Raw genomic sequence first — 13514 nt, forward strand, 5'->3', positions numbered from 1 at the left:
AAAAAAAAGAATTAGCTAATTATTCGATAAATGAAGCTGTTGCTTGCAGGTCACAGTCGGCGATCCTGCTGTGTCATCCGTGGAGGGCTGAGTCAGCCCTGCCTCAAACCTGAACCCAGAGGACCGGGATCTGTACGAGGCTCTCTAGCTCCACCGTCTGGCAGGGGAACGCAATGAGCTTTGCAGGCGTGAACTGGAGACTGTTAAGGATAAAAACTGGACTAAACCTCACCGGCTAGTTCACCCGTTCCTTTCCCTTTAACTCCCTATCCTTCAGCTAGATCCGTTTACCAGAAATCTGGATTTCTGCTGGTTCCTTTACGGAGCCCTCTGCCCCCATGCTCCCCGAGGGCTTCAGGCACGCCCTTGGCCAGAACCCAGGCGCCGCCTAGGCTCTCTCTCTTCACTTCCTGCCTCCTAACTCTCAAGAGGGGCGGAGCTGTTTTCTTGAACCTGGGCATTTTTGTAATAAAGGGAGCCTTACTTGCATTTAGTGGCGCTGACCCGCCATACTGGACATCCTGTAGGATAGTCCCGGACCATAAAGAATTGTCCTGGGAAGTTATCAGATATCCCGCTGGTGAATCATGTAGGTGAATGCCATGCATTAATTTTCAGAGCTAGGACCAGCTCTATTCTACTTATAAACATACAAAAATTCTGCAAGTCCCTCCTTTCTCTCTCTCCCACCGTCCTTTACTTCATTTCTTCCCACCATCCCCACCCCTCCTTTTTTTTTCTGTGACAGACTCTTACTTTGTATAGTCCAGAGTTAGAACCGGCTCCATTTTATTTCCAAACGAGTTTTGTTTTGTTTTGTTTTTTTTTGTTTTGTTTTTTTTTTTTTTTTTTTTGGCAAGGTCCTTCCTTCCTTCCTTCCTTCCTTCCTTCCTTCCTTCCTTCCTTCCTTCCTTCCTTCCCTTAGTCTCTTGCTATGGGGCCCATGCTGACCTGAAATTTGTAATCCTCCTGCCTCAGTCCTTTCACAAGAACTGGTATTGCATTCACCACCGTGGCCAGGTGAAGCTTTTATTACAACAAATCCATTTAGCCATTTCGAAGTGAACGAGATCAGTGGCTGGCTTGCTTTAATTGCATTCAGAATGTTACCCAACCGTCGTTACTGTTCACTTCCAAATCTTTTCCATGACTCCAGACAGGGATGGTGCAGCCAATGATCAGGAACTCCCATCATGCCCCCTGTAGCCCAGTTTCCTCTGATCTACTTTCAGTCTCTGTGAGCTTGTGGGTTCTAGGTTCTTGAGGTGAGTGCATGCAGATAGTGTTTGGCCTTTTTTTTGTTGACAGCTTATAGGAAAGTTGCCACCACTGCAGCTCCGTGCCTGCTGCTTGAGTCATAGTGAAATATAAACACCTCAGTCTGCGCTTATAACTATCTCAAGCAACAGGGCTGCTTGAGTCTGACATAGGGTGTTTTGTAATATAACTGTCTGAATATTCACATTCTGAGTATGTATTATTTTGTATATTTTTAAAGATTTCTTTATTTTTATTTATATGAGTACACTGTCTTCAGATACATACCAGAAGAGGGCATTGGATCCTATTCCAGATGGCTGTGAGCCACCATGTGGTTGCTGGGAATTGAACTCAGGACCTCTGGAAGAGCAGTCAGTGCTCTTAACCACAGAACCACCTCTCCAGCTCCTATTTTGTATAGTCTTATTTAATTCTTATACTAAAAATTGCTTGTAGTTAGTATGTTGATTTAACTTTAGTAAAGGCACATTGTAAAACATTTATTACAGAAGGAGACGTGGGGTCAGTCCTGAGGCCTGGGGGATATCTTTGGAATGAAATGCTGTTCACTTTCTACAAATACTGCCTTGTCTCTAGAAACCTGCCTGGCTAGTCCACATTCCTCAAGCAGTAAACCTTCAAACTACTGCCTTCGTTGACTTTTGGCCGCTCTCTGCTTACTGTGGCCTGGGAAGTGCAGCCAGTCAGAGAGCCTTTATTTTTGTCATCAATGTTGGGCACTGCCGTTACTACCATTCCTGGCTTACAATAGGCACAGGCACTGTGAAGAATTGACAGGGAAACTTTATGTTTAAAAAGTATGTGTGGGAGGGGGGCTGGAGAGAGAGAGAGAGAAAAAGAGAGAGAGAGAACCTGGAATAGGGTTAAATCTGGATTTCTGCTGGTTCCTTTACGGAGCCCTGTTGCGATCTGTTGTGTGAATGCTGAAAAATTGAACTTGGATCCTCTGTATGTGCTTGTTCTTAACCACTATGCTATCTCTCCAGCCTGAGAAAAGAACCTTTCTGGCTCAAATTAAAGGCAGCGAGCCAAACAATGTGTGTATACATGCACACACACACACACACACACACACACACACACACACACACACACTGAAGTGGTTTTCTGCTGTTGGCCTGCTAAGCACTGTCTCCTCCTGAGAATGGCAGGCTCATCCCTGCAGTGCTCCAGATGAACTCAGGGGTTGGCAAATGCTTAGCACATGCTCTGTGTTAAACCAAACTCCCAGACCTTAAAGCTGGGTTTTCAGCATCCAATGGAATAACAGATCCAGCTCAATGCCCGTGCATTTCACACATGGGAATCCGGAACCACACTGCGTTTATCTTCTTGCTTCCCACTGAAATCTGGTTGGGAATACTCAAATATTGATTTTTTTTTCTGCATAAGAAGACAAGAAATGTTACATACATTGTTTTCTAACCAGCCACCTCTTTATTATCATTCCTGCTTCTTTGGCCTCAGAGTCTTCAGAGTATATGATGCCACAAGTCTTTAAATGAGCTCCAATTCGCCAGGTGGTGTGATCCCAACACTCTGGAGGCAGAGGATGGTGGATCTCTGAGTTTGAGGCCAGCCTGGTCTACAGAGCAAGTTTCAGGACAGCCAGGACTACACAGAGAAACTGGGTCTTGAAAAACAAAGAAGCTCCAATCTGGTTGCTAAAATCAAGCACCATTTCTTGACTTTACAGTGGTGTGATGGCTTTTTCCACACAACCATTTCTTTCTTTTTTTCTATTCCCGTAGAATGTTCGATAGGTTATAAGAAATGTTCAACTCTTTGTTGGATACAGGAAAAGACCTGGCTCGCCTGAAGGCCTGTGTAAGCTTTCTGAGAACGGATGCAGTAGACTAACTACAGTTTGGATCTAGACAATGTCTGAGAAACACTGCGTTGAGGCTCGGTTCCTAACCTGTGCCATTACTGCTGAGTAGTGAGCTGATTAGTATGAAGGGCCTAATGGAAGGAAGTTAGGTCACTGATGTCATGCCCTCGACGAGGATATTGGTAACCACGCTCTTCCTGTGTCTTTGTTTCCTAGCTTTGATGGGATGAACAGTTCCCTGGCATGTTCTTATCATGATGTAGCGTGCTACCACAGGCCCAAATCAAAAGAACCAAGCAACACAGTCCCAAACCTGTGAAACCACTAGACGAAGCAAACCTCTTCTTCTTTTTTTAATGTTGGTTATCCACTTTTCCTTCCCTCCCTCCCTTCCTTTCTCCCTTCTCTTGGGCAGTTGCATGGGGCTCTGGCTGTAGAGCCAAGATGAGGTGTTCAGTGGTGTGGTGGGTTAAATGAGTATGCCCCTGCCGCTGCCCCCAGTTTATTCGAATGCTTAGTCTCCAGTTGGTGAGACTGTTTGAGAAAAATTAGGAGGTGTGGCCTTGTTGGAGGAAGCGTGTCATTGGGGCAGGCTTGCCCAGTTAGAGCTCATTCTCTCTCTCTCTCTCTCTCTCTCTCTCTCTCTCTCTCTCTCTCTCTCTCTCTCTCTTTCTCTCTCTCTCTCTCCCCCTTGTGGTTGTTGCTTTAAAATCTAAGCTCTCAACAGCTGTTACAACACTATGCCTGCTTGCCTAATGCCGCTCTGTACCACGATGGTTGTTGACTCACTGTTTGAAACTGGAAGCGCCCAGTAACTTTGTTCTATAAGTTTCCTTGGTTGTTATGTCTCTTCACAGCAATAGACAAATAACGAAGATAGAAGATGTGACAGACCTGACTAGACTGAGGAATGTGGACGCCTGGGACCTTGGACTAGAAAGTGTCTACATGAAGTCTCCATGTAGACTATGAAGGCCCATATTGAGAAGGTTCAGTGGAGTATATTAGCTACACACAGGAAGTGCAACCAGCCCAAGAGAAGAACGTATCGTAGTCAGAAAAGCTGGAATTGATTAGCAACTGGGTTAGAGGTCACTCTTGTGATATTTTGTCTGCTTTCTGTCTTTGTCCTTAGAATTTGTCTGACGCTAAATTGAAAAGTAACAGACTACGTTCCTTGGTGGAGAAGATTTTTAAGACAGCCTAATATTGACTTTGTCACATGGTTCATAGTTACTCTAACGCAGGTCTGCAATAGAAAAGGAGCAAGTGTAACAAGAGCTGTGCACAATGTACAGTTTGAGGAGACAGGGACCTCAGGAAATGTCATGTTGGAGCCAAGGCTTGTGCTGAAAGAAATAAAAGATTAAGGAGAGCCCTGATCTGTATTAAAATAAAGGGAGAACAGCTTCAAGGAAAGACTCCACCCAGACAACCTTCCAACCTGTAAAAAGAAAAGGCCTGGGGGGATTTGCTGCTTCTACCAAGACACAGGACATGAAAGATGCTGCAAATGTGACTCAAGGGGTCAGGTCACCTCACCTTGCAGCAGGCGTTAACAATGTTGCCCGTGTGGTCCCGGCTTTGGAGTCATGATGAACACAGAAGTAAAGGGGTCATGGAATCTTTTTTCATGGTAAGGAAAGCCACAGAAGCCAGGTATAAGTCAGGGAAGTCCCTGCATGGAGGCCCTGAAAAGCCACTGCACGGAGCTGTGAAAGTGAAGCCTGGATTGTGCTGGAGACCCCAAGATGTTAGAGATGCCAGAGCTGTGGGATACCTGCCAAGGAGAGCTGCACACAGGAAATGGAACCAGCCCAAGAGAAAAATGTATTGTAGCCAGAAAAGCTGGAAGGGTGGAGCTGGCTAAGCCCTTTGACATCAGACAGGGAGTTGCAGGAACTGGACTTTGCCCTGCTGGATTTTGTCTTGCCTTTGTCCAGCATTTCCTCACTATGGTATGCTGGAGGTATGTAATTTGGTTTCTGATTTTTGACAGGGCATTACGGTTATATTAAGAGATGGCCTTGAGTCTCAGAAGAGACTTTGGACTTTTAAACAGCCTGGTGACTTTTGAAGTGGACGGGATGCATTTTGCATTCTGATATGGCTATGAGTCTGTGGGGACCAGGGAATAGAATGTGGTGTCTTGGGTGAGAGAATAACTCCCACAGGTTCATAGATTTGAATGCTATGATGGTGGAGCTGTTTGGGAAGGATTAGGAGATGTGTCCTTGTTGAGGAGGTGTGTCACTGGGTGCAGGATTTGAAGTTGCAAAACTCCTGCTATTCCTGGGGCACTCTCTGCATCATGCTTTTGAATCAGGATGTGAGCTCTCAGCTCTTCCTACCTCCATACCTCTGCCCCACCACCATGAACTCTAATCCTCTGATACTGCAAACCCAATTAACCATGTTCTTTGTTAGTTGCCTTGTTAATGACATTTTATCACCACAATTGAAAGTGACGAATACTTCAGAGGGAAACAGGTTTGTCTGGCTGGGTTTGCATCAACTTAACACACTGGAGAGTCATTTGAGAGGAGGCTTTCCAGGTGAGAAAATGCTTTTAAAGAGTCTGGCTGAGGGCAAGCCTGTAGGGCATTTTCTTAATTGGTGATCAATGGAGAAGAGCCCAGCCCATTGTGAGTGGGAGCATCCCTTGGTTGGTGGTCCTGGGTTCTATAAGAAAGCAGGCTGAGCAAGCCATGGGAGAGCAATCCCGTAAGCAGCATTCCTCCATGGCCTCTGCTTCAGTTCTTGCCTACAGGTTCCTGTCCTGACTTTCAGTTGTGAATTTTAATGTGGAAGTATAAGCCAAACAAACCCTTTCCTCCTCCACTTGCTTTGTTCCCATGCTGTTTCCTCACAGCTATTGTGAGGAACAACAATCCTCCTCAGACCTGCCCACAAGCCTCTCCAATCTGAGCAATCCTTCAGGTGAGGCTCCATTCTCTGGAGGATACTCTAGGCTATGGCTATACTCAAGTCAACAGTAAAAGCTGTAAAGGCCAAAGAGAAACTTACTTTGCCTCTTTTAGAGTCATATCTCACAGCCCCCCCTCAACCTTCAGCAGCTAGTATCAATCTCAAAGTCCTGGTCTTTCTGTTACTACCTCCCAAATGCTGAGGTCACAGGCATGTGGTGCTGGCATTTGAACCTATGACTTTGTGTATGTTAGGAAGCATTCTTCTGAGCTATTGCCCCAGTCCTTATTTCCTCTGTGTATGGTTGGCTCATTTTAAGTGCTATACACGGAAAATCATATACAGAATACACTGATTTGTATCTAGTTCTCTAATTATAGTCATCGAGCCAATGTTCTGGCTTGGGGAGCCAGGCCAGTTGTTGTTGCTGATTCTGGTTTAGCAAGAAACATGCGTCCTTGGTGGGGTGGGGCTGTTTGTCACTTGCAATGACTGTGGCTGTGTTCACAGTTCATCTCAGCTGCCATGCCTTGTTCTTTAGGCATCCGCTTAAAAACACCGAAGAGATTTAGACAGAGTTATTTTACCCTAAAGGTTTTCTGACAGTTTTGCCTGTGTAAGAATGGAGTCTCACCTGTCCAGATGCTGGTGAGGGTACAGTTGTAAGCAAGTCCTGGGAGATGGATGCAGAAAGAGCAAATGGCTTATGAACCTCTTTTAAAAAGAAATCAGTGAATGTGGCAGAAAGCTGGGCAGAGCTTGTTTATCACTGAGTCTATGAACACTTGGCTAAAATGGACAGTAGCGATAAAGTTTTATTTAAATTTATTCGTTTATTTATTTGTTGTTGTTGTTGTGTGTGTGTGTGTGTGTGTGTGTGTGTGTGTGTGCATACAGTGTCTGGAGGCTAGATGAGGGAGTCAGATTCTGGGAACTGGCGTTACAGACAGCTGTGAACTACTGTCTGGGTGCTGGAGACCCAACCTGGATTCTCTGCAAGGAGCAGTGAGTGCTTTTAACCACTGAGCAGTCTCTTCATACCCAGAGATAGACTTGAAACAGTCTTAACTCCTCAGATGAAACTTTCTCTTATGGGAAACCTCTCAACAAGAAAAATAAAAGTGTTGTAGATTTCAGAAAGCATAGCATCCTTTACCCCAGATAATACATTCGTCATCTCCGAGAAACATCTACAATGCTGTCTGTTTGGAAAAAGGGGTGAGCTCCATCACTAGCCTTTCCCAGGGCATCTATTCCTTGGGAGTTGCCAGAAATGAACATTTTAAATATAATTAAGGCCAAACAATTCTAGAGGAAACAAATGTAACCCAAAGTTTTCTGCCCCTGGGTGGACATCGGGCCTCCCTAACACAGAAGTAAAGTTCCTTGGTAGTGTAGGGCCTCTTCAGTGCCTTAAGAGACTGTGAAGGGCTGGAGATCAGCTGCAGGTAGAGTCGATGAAGTTTCTGCACTTGTTGCTTTTCCCCTAGCTGTGACAACATACCTGGTATGAAGTAATTAAGGAAAGAAAAGCTTAATTCTCATTTATAGATCAAGAAGGGACATTGCAATTATTGTAGGAGAACCCACTGTGGTAGGAGGGGGAGGCTGGCTGGTCCCACGACATCCAGAGTCAGGAGTCCAGAATGAATAGGAAGGAGGGCCAGTCCTATAAAACTTCAAGACTCCCTTGCACAGTGACCCACTGTTCCTAGCAAGATGCTATCTCCTAGAATGTTCTCAATCTTTCTTATGCTGTGACCATTTAATACTGTTCTTCATGTGGTGACCCCCCACCAACACCATAAAATTATTTTCATTGCTATGTCATAACTATAATTGTGCTACTGTTATGAATCATAATATAAATATCTGTGCTTTCTGATAGTTTCGGGCGACCCCTATGAAAATTGACCCCCAAAACCCACAGGTTGAGAACCTCTGCCCTACATGTTCCACAACTCTTTCAAACACCAGTTTAGAGCCAGATCTAGAGAATTTGGGTAAAGGTACCACCCACCAGTCTTTCATAAAGGCCTGCCCACAATTGGCTGTGTGGCTTAGACCTGTGTAAAATTTTCCATTCGCTAACTGAAGGACTGGTGAGGTAGCAGGGGTCAGGAATCTCAAAAGCTGACTTGTCTGGAGAGAGAATTGTCACTCAATGAAGGGAGGACTGAAGTGGAAGAGGATGAGACACAGCTGGCAATACTCTGCTCTTCTCCCCTCTCATCTCTTTCCTTTTCCGCTCCAAGAAAAAAGACGTTAGCAGTTGATAGAAAGCAACAGAAAGTCCTTTACAGGCATCTCTGAGTACACTCAACACAGTTTTGAAATCCCTGTTGCTTGTGCATGACTTCTGACTTCCTGAGGAGGCCGCAACTCATTCATCTCTGCTCCATGTTTCTGAGCTTCTTTGTAAGTGAGAAAACTCAAGACAGGGTAATTATTCCTCCCGTTCTCGCCGGAAGTTTGCTTATGCTCTGTGAAACCATCTTACTTGGCTCATGCAGATCTATTAATATGCAAGCAACATTTTGATTCTTGTTGTTGCTAATTTTAATAGGCTGCCATTGGAGCCAGCAAAACTTTTCCTAGAAAGGAACATAGAGTTATATTTTAGGCTTTGTGGGACACATGGTCTCTGTTACGAATACTCCTTTTGATCATGCCATGCAGAAGAAACCACGAATGCTACAACACGCCTGGCGTGGCTGTGCTCCAACACAGCTTTATTTATAGACACCAGATTTGAATTTTATACAGTTTACACATGTCACAAAATTTTCTTTCAATGCACTCCTCTCTTCAGCCTTTTAAAAAATTGAAAACTATCTTCAACTTGCAGGATGTCCAAGTAAGTGAGCTTAATTTGACCCATCTGTTACAGTCTACCATTCTCTGGCTAATACTTAATGAATGTGAAAACCTAATATATTTTATTATACCTCTACAGTTTTAAAAATCTAATTGAACTCTTTCCCGTCTTGCAAAATGGCGAGTGAAAAGGTGGAAAAGCTGATACAAAGGAGAAGAAACCTGCAACCAAGAAGGCTGGAGATGCTGCTGCTGCCTCTGGTCCCCAGGCCACTGGTGCAGCCCAAAAGGGTAACTCTAAGGTTAAAAAGCCGAGGAATGGGAAGTCCCATTGCAGCCGAACCCCTGTCCTGGTGAGAGGAATTGGCAGGTACTCCGGATCTTCTATGTTTTCCAAAAAGGCCTTGTACAAAAGGAAATACTCAGCTGCCAAGACCAAGGTTGAAAAGAAGAAGAAAAAGGAGAAGGTTCTTGCTACCGTCACAAAAACAGTTGGTAGGGACAAGAATGGTGGCACCCGGGTGGTGAAGCTTCGAAAAGTACCTAGGTATTATCCTATCGAAGAGGTGCCTTGAAGCTGCTGAGCCGTGGCACAAAGCCCTTCAGCCAGCACTCCAGCATCACTGAGAAGGCTGCGCTCCCACATCGCTCCTGGGACTGTCCTGATCATTGTCACTGGGCGCCAGAGGGGCAAGAGAATGGTTTTCCTGAAGCAGCTTGGCAGTGGCTTGCTATTTGTGACTGGACCCCTTGCCCTCGACAGAGTTCCTCTGCGCAGAACACACCAGAAGTTTGTCATCGCCACCTCTACAAAAGTCGGTATCAGCGAGGTTAAAATCCCCAATCACCTGACTGACCCCACTTCGCTGCGCAAGCCCAGGCATCAGGAGGACGAGATCTTCGAGATCTTCGACAGAGAGCGAGAAATACGAGATTACAGAGCAGCGAAAGGCTGATCAGGAAACTGTGGACTTGCAGATTTTGCCAAAGTCTAAAGATGTTGCTCAGCTCCAGGCTACCTGCGATCTCAGTTTTCGTTAACAAACCCGATGTATCCTCACAAACTGGTGTTCTAAATTGCTAACGACCTGATTAAACAGCTTCATATGTTTAAAAAAAATCTAACTGAAGATAGTATTTTGAGGGGGAGGATCATTTTTAAAAAGTCGGTTGCGTCCAGCAAGCTGTGAACTCCTACAACCCCTTCACTTGGGAGACAAAGGCTGCAGGATCAGAGATTCAAGGTCTCAGCTACACTGTGAGGATTACGTAAGACTATCAAAATAAACTGGCTGGAGAGGTGGGTCTGTGGTTAAGAGCATGCTCTGCTCTTCCAGAGAACTGGGGTTCAGATCCCAATACCCACACAGGCTGTAATTACAGCCCTAGGCCTCCGAAAGCACACATGCATATGCACATACCGCCCCCCCCCCACATATAATATAATTTTTTTTAAAAAAAGCTCTCAAAAAATATTGGCAGTTTTGGTCAACCTGAATATTTGATAAAATACAAAGCAGATGGCACTGGCTTTGAAAAAAGTTGTCTGCCAATGGTGATGTTAGAACATTCTATCTTGGTGAGGAAGGATGAGCTCCCTGTAGTTCTCATTGAACCATGAAGCCTGTGAGAATTGCTGACCTTCACCAGTGGCCGCCCCAGGGTTGTTTTTAAATGTTATTTAACTGCTTATGCTGCTGTTTGTGATATGAAAAGAATGTGTGTGTGTGTGTGTGTGTGTGTGAGAGAGAGAGAGACAGACAGAGACAGAGACAGAGACAGAGACAGACAGAGACAGAGACAGACAGAGACAGACAGAGAGAGGGTGGTGGTAGTGGTGGACACAAGAGCAGCTTCCCCTTCCTGCATTCATGGATGGCATCTCTGCTCACCTTCAGTTTTCCCTACACATCCTTCAGATCACCAGTATCTTCTATTCAGGCTCAGCTTGTAGCCCTGTCTGCCATAAGGAAGACCGTCTGAGGGGACCAGATACTGGAGGATCGAAGCAGAGACTATTGATCTCCAAACCCCCAAGAAGTTACAGGTGCAAGTGTGCTTTTCAGGCTATAAACAGCAGCATGAGGAGTTCAAAACACTCACTTCTAAAGGCTCTGGGAGCAAGGAGGAAGAGCAGGTCAGGAAGAAGCACACTTGTCCCAGAAGAACTGACATACTTCCCAACTTCCTACTGAAATACAGTCCCCCTGTACAGACGAATCGAATAGTTACCTGAAGTTCTGCAAACCACAGACTTTAGGGCGTGTGTGTGTGTGTGTGTGTGTGTGTGTGTATGTCTGTGTGTGTAGTGTGTATGTCTGTGTGTGTATGTATGTCTGTGTGTGTGTATGTCTGTGTGTGTATGTCTGTGTGTGTAGTGTATATGTGTGTGTGTATGTCTGTGTGTGTGTATGTCTGTGTGTGTGTATGTGTGTGTGTATGTCTGTGTGTGTGTATGTCTGTGTGTGTGTATGTCTGTGTGTGTGTGTGTGTGTGTGTGTGTGTATGCAGTCAGAAGATAACTTTTGAGAGTCTCTTCTCTCTTTCCACCATGTGAGTCCTGGATATTGAATTCAGCTTATGAGTGCCTTTACACACTGAGTCATCTCTGTGCTCCAATTGAAATGAGAAAACATCTATGTCTGTCTGTCGATCTATGTATCTCTCTATCTGTCTGTCTATCTATCTATGTATCTATGTATCTATCTATGAATCTATATGTATGTATGTATCTATGTATGTGTCTGTGTGTATGTATGTATGCATATATGTATGTATCTATGTATTAGCACTTTCCTTACTACTTAAAATCTCAGCTCTGCTTATTGTGAAAACCCCAAACATGCTTAACCACTCTTAAAACACCCATGTAAAAAGCTAGTAAGAATTTCTGAATGAAATAAAGCCATGTGATACTTCAACAGTACAGTATGGAGGAACTCATTAGCAGTCTCTCTGCAGGAAGCAGATAGCATTACTGAGTCACATCAGCCACAAACTAGCTTTTCTCTGGCCACTGTGCAGTGAACACAGTCATCTGTGGAAGTAAGTAGTAAGATAATATGCTGAACATATCTAGATTCTGTCCATCCTGGATTCAGGGTGTCAGTGCTCCCCAGTGACCCAGGAGAATCTCACATGGAAACCAAGAAGGGCTTGCTCAGGAGAGGATGGCAGGACGCATCCTGCAACCTGGGCTGGGGCTGCTCCATGTGTTCATTAGTTTAGATAGCAGCCTTCAGACTGAAGGGATGAGCTTGGAGGCTCCAGTTTTATACAATATGTGCGCGCGCGCGCGCACACACACACACACACACACACACACACACACACACACACGGGCATAAAAAATTAAACCTTTTAAAAATATGCAAAGCAGTATAAATTAGTATAAACTAGCTGAATACCTTGCTTTTATTTATTTATTTATTTATTTATTTATCTATTTATTTATCAATTTATTTATTTTAAATCAAAGCCACTACATGAAAAGTGAATGAATGAAACACTCTTCCGTTTGGAAATGAGCACGAATGGTTTTCCTCCTCCAGATCAAAACCTCAAGGCCTGGTCCAACCAAAGGCAGGTGACATATCCTCAGGGGTATTCTTGGGGACAGTAACAACAAGCTCACATCCTACCTTCTCAAGTCCTTAGCTCCTACTTTTGACCAGAGCTCCCAGAGGCAGGGTTTGTGTGTATGTGTACATGTGTGTGTGTATGTGTGTATGTATGTGTGTGTATGTACATGTGTATGTATGTGTGTATGTACATGTGTATGTATGTGTGTATTTATGTATGCATGTACATGTATACAGACATGTGTGTGTATGTGTGCATATGTGGTGCCCCCTGTGTGCCTACACTTTTAGATGAAATCTGAAAATAGCCCTGAGATGCAGTTTCTGGTGGTTTGAATGAAAATGGTCCCCATAGGCTCACAGAGAGTGGTAATCCTGGGAGATATGGCCTTGTTGGAGTAGGTGTGCCTTGTTGGAGGAAGTGTGTCATTGTAGTGGGCTTTGAGGTTTCAGATGCTCAAGCCAGGTTGGTGTCGCATTGTCTTTTCCTCTTGCCTGTCAATCCAGTTACAGAACTCTTAGCTACCTCTCCAGCACCATGTCAGCTTGCATGCCACTAATGCTTCCCTCCATCATGAGAATAATGGGCTAAACCTTTACAGCTTTAAGCCAGTCCTGATTAAATGTTTTCCTTTATAAGAGTCACTGTGGGACTGGAGGGATGGCTCAGAGGTTAAGAGCACTGTCTGCTCTTCCAGAGGTCCTGAGTTCAATTCCCAGCAACCACATGGTGGTTCACAACCATCTGTAATGAGATCTGATGACCTCTTCTGGTGTGTCTGAAGAGAGCAACAGTGTACTCACATACATAAAATAAATAAATAAATCTTTTTCTTTTTTTTTTAAAAAAAAGAGTCACTGAGGTCCTGGTGAAGACACTAAGATCTGATTCAGCGCACCAGACTTTCCTTAGCTGTTTGTGTTTCAACAACTCTCAAGTGTTGGGACAAGAGCCTCAGGTCCGCCCCCTTGACAATGGGTAATGCTAACTGTGGCTTCAGGAGACAGTGATGAATTAACCCAAAGCATCAACAGACAGAGCACCTTGGTCTTTGTCAGAGTTTCTATTGCAACAA

The 13514-nt window shown here is 44.5% G+C and overlaps 1 pseudogene; it reads left to right on the forward strand.

Moving 5' to 3' along the window:
- The first annotated feature begins 9045 nt into the window (after positions 1–9045).
- LOC148001008 (large ribosomal subunit protein eL6 pseudogene) lies at positions 9046–9933 on the forward strand (annotated as a pseudogene).
- Positions 9934–13514: the final 3581 nt, after the last annotated feature.

Source organism: Rattus norvegicus, chromosome 15 (genome assembly GCF_021556685.1).
Source record: "Rattus norvegicus strain SHRSP/BbbUtx chromosome 15, alternate assembly SHRSP_T2T, whole genome shotgun sequence".
NCBI lineage: Eukaryota > Metazoa > Chordata > Mammalia > Rodentia > Muridae > Rattus > Rattus norvegicus.